Raw genomic sequence first — 3,050 nt, forward strand, 5'->3', positions numbered from 1 at the left:
CCCCCCCCCGCCAGTGACGCAAGCAGTCTAGAGGCAAGAGGACACGTGTTTACTTTTGACTACAAAACACTTTGGAATAAAACTGCCCTGTAGAATTAAGTCAAACCCAAGGGCAAAAGTGAGAAACTCTCTAACTGACGGTGATCGCATGGCGCCCCCTGGTGACCTCTACTAGATTCACAAGGAGAAACCAGTAGCTGCAGGCAGCATCTTTATAAATTCAACAGTCTTGTATAGATCACGCCTCAATTCCCTATTCTGTGCCAGATGCTAGGTATATTCGGGGTCAAGAATGTCTGCAAACCCTTTCTTACACTTTTTGGGTCACACCAGCGTGCCTGAATATTCATTTGTCTAAGAGGAGAACGCCTACAGATTATGAGGTCACCAAACTGAATCTCACAAACAAGCTGTCTCCAATATCTCACAGCTGGACTTCCCCAGGCGTGGTGACAGCGGGGTCAGTGAGGACCAGCTGAATTCCGGGTGATTGACAGCAATAACAGGGCGCTGGGTTGGTGAGACACGAACTTCGGCTGGGACTTTGCAAGTGACCTTGGATATAAGGTACCCCGACTCGATTTAGCTATTAACTTACAATTAGTTGAACCCCAGGGGCTTAAATTACAAAACCGAGAAACACTCACAAGCTTGTTTTTTCTAATTGTACTGAAACATCTTCAACCCGCACCCAGATTAGAGGGTTGAGAAGGCAGCTCAGTGAAGGAGACCTAGGATTACATTTAAAAATGTTTTTAAAATATTTTTTATCTGTATGGGTGTTTTGCCTGAGTGTATGTCTGTGCAACACTTGTGTCCCTGGTGCCCATGGAGGCCAGAAGGCTTCAGGTGATCTAGAACTGGACTTACATGTGAGGTCAGATGTGAGCCTCATTGTGAGTGTTGGGAATTATACCTGGGTCCCTTAGTAGAGGAGCCAGTTTCATAACAGCTGAGCCATCTCTCCAGCTCCTGGCGTCCATTCTTAACACTGAGGGAGGGGCGAGAAAGCACACAGCCGCACTCTGGACTGTTATGTGTAATGCTGAGGGCTCAAACCTCAGTACTCACCCTGCCAAGCACAGACCACCACTGAACTCTACTGCCAGCTCGAGGGATAATTCAAAAACTATGTTCACAGTTATTTATGTTCATTTAATTTAATCCTTTGCTTATTGACGGTCAAAGTACGAAAAGGATTTAAATGACGGAATGCAATCTTTTTTGATAGCCTCGGTTCACTCCACCAGGACTTCTTTTTAGGATTTATTTATTTTTGTATTTTGTTGAGGGAGATGGGGAGGTGTAAGCCTGCGGAGGCTTCATATACCTTGTTGTTCGAGTTACAGTAGAAGCGTTTGTGAACCACCATGTGCATGCTTTCTCTGGAAGAGAAATAATACTCTTAACTGGGGGTGCGGTGCGGGGAGCCATTTCTTCAGCCCTCCCTTCTCTAACCCCACCTCCAATCTCCCAAGACTTCAAAAACCCAGGGTGTGGTCTGAGGACCCATCTCGAGTCACGTCGCGTTTTTTCTCGGCCCTGGACTTATCTAGTCCGGATGTTGGGACTTGAGTACAGCCACCATACGTGAAATACCAATGATCCTGAAGACCGTGAGGATCGATCACTGCGGGCTTCCAAGGAACCCACGTGTGGGAAAGTGCTGGGCTCAGAGGGGAGGGTGGCACGGCGAGGACATGCCCGCAGGGGGCGCTAGACCTCGCAGCACCGCTAGCCTCTCCTCGTCCGGATGTCAGGCCCCGCCCTTAGCACGAAGCCACGCCCTCCCCGTGCTCCGGCCACGCCCTCATCCTTAGGGTTCCCGCCCTCCCCCGGTTCCCCATCTTTACTCTCACGGCCTGCTGTGGCGCATGCGCGGGGTGACCGGGTGAGTGCCGCTGGGCCTGGCGGGCAGGGAAGGGCCGGGCCAGGGAGGGCACGGGCGGCCGGCGAGGGCGCGGGCGGTGGCCCGCCAGCCCCCTCCGTACCATCATCCGGGCGTGCCTCGCCGGAGCTGCGCTGCTGCGTGAGGTGAGGGCCGGCCTCCGGGGCCTGCGTGCCAAGCGAGCGCCGCGGGGCGAGCGGGGCCTGCGGGGCCGGGTGAGTGTCGGCCGTTCTGGTGGACTCCGCGGCGGGGGGCCTGTGCCGGCCTGCAGGAGACCGCTCCCGTGGGAGACGCTGGAGGCCAGCGGGAGCCCAGCTCTGTGTTCTCACGGACAGAGGCTCTCCGGAGAGGCCAAATTAGACAAGCGCTCTTCGAACCCCGCTTCCATTCCTATGATCTGTGACAGGGTCTTGTGTAGCCTAGGCTGAGCTAAGAGGCGTGTGCCGCCACGCCGGGCTTCAATCAGAACGTGAAAATTCTCTTTTATGTTTGAAATTTTACGTGCTTAGTGCGTGTATGCATGCGCACGTGTGCCTTGGCGGCGCAAGGGTAGAGGTCAGAGGACAACTTTCAAAGAGGTGGTTCTTCGCATCATGTGGGTTCCGGTGATGGCACTCGGGTCGTCTGGCTTAGCCATAAGCGCCTTCTGAGCCATCACACCGGCCCTGGAAATAGTTATTATTTTTTTAATGGATGTGAAAAATAAAGTGTTATAAACGTCTTTAAAACGCAACGACCCAGTCTCAAAAAAATTCGGTGCTGGGCGTCAGAGAGAACCCCCAGTTGGAGTAGATTCATGATTGCCTCTAACTCCTCCAGATCAGACACCTTCTCGGACTACACACACTCAGAAAATAGTCTTTTAAAAATATGTCTTGGCATTGTGTTAAGACATCTGAGGTGGCATGAGAAACCTTTGAAAAGATTTGTCTATGGGAAGCACAATTAAGTGTTTTGAAAGTCCAGGTGCCAAGCTGCCTAATGTGGCGATGTTTTGTTTTTTAGGACACAGTCTTTCTGTGTAATCTGCCTCAGCCTTCTGAGAGCTGGAATGTCAGCTGTGAGCCACTGAGCTCTGAGATTAGGGTTGGGCCTTTTTTTAGATATTTTCTTTATTTACATGTAAATTTCTCCTTTCCCAGTTTCCCCTCCAAAAATCAAA

The 3,050-nt window shown here is 51.5% G+C and overlaps 2 protein-coding genes and 1 long non-coding RNA gene across 7 annotated transcripts in view; 1 reads left to right on the forward strand and 2 right to left on the reverse strand.

The window, feature by feature from the left end:
• Kcnmb3 (potassium calcium-activated channel subfamily M regulatory beta subunit 3) overlaps nt 1-3,050 on the reverse strand; it is a 67,621-nt gene that overhangs the window by 41,425 nt on the left and 23,146 nt on the right. The gene's annotated exons all lie outside the window — the stretch shown is intronic.
• The window catches only part of Znf639 (zinc finger protein 639), a 15,411-nt gene continuing 12,674 nt past the window's right edge, over nt 314-3,050 (forward strand). Inside the window, exon 1 of one of the 4 annotated variants that reach the window (XM_031376570.1) lies at nt 314-567. The gene's annotated coding sequence lies outside the window, so the exon portion shown is untranslated. The other 3 variants (XM_031376573.1, XM_031376572.1, XM_031376571.1) reach the window with 3 other exon arrangements.
• LOC116095062 overlaps nt 1,254-3,050 on the reverse strand; it is a 23,833-nt gene continuing 22,036 nt past the window's right edge. The window contains exons 1-2 of one of the 2 annotated variants that reach the window (XR_004120424.1): nt 1,992-2,363; nt 1,254-1,385 (exon numbers count right to left, since the gene is read on the reverse strand). This is a non-coding gene — a long non-coding RNA (uncharacterized LOC116095062). Of the gene's footprint in view, nt 1,386-1,991; nt 2,364-3,050 lie in introns of those variants that run through there. The other variant, XR_004120423.1, reaches the window with a different exon arrangement.

This window comes from Mastomys coucha, unplaced genomic scaffold (assembly GCF_008632895.1).
Source record: "Mastomys coucha isolate ucsf_1 unplaced genomic scaffold, UCSF_Mcou_1 pScaffold17, whole genome shotgun sequence".
Taxonomy (NCBI): domain Eukaryota; kingdom Metazoa; phylum Chordata; class Mammalia; order Rodentia; family Muridae; genus Mastomys; species Mastomys coucha.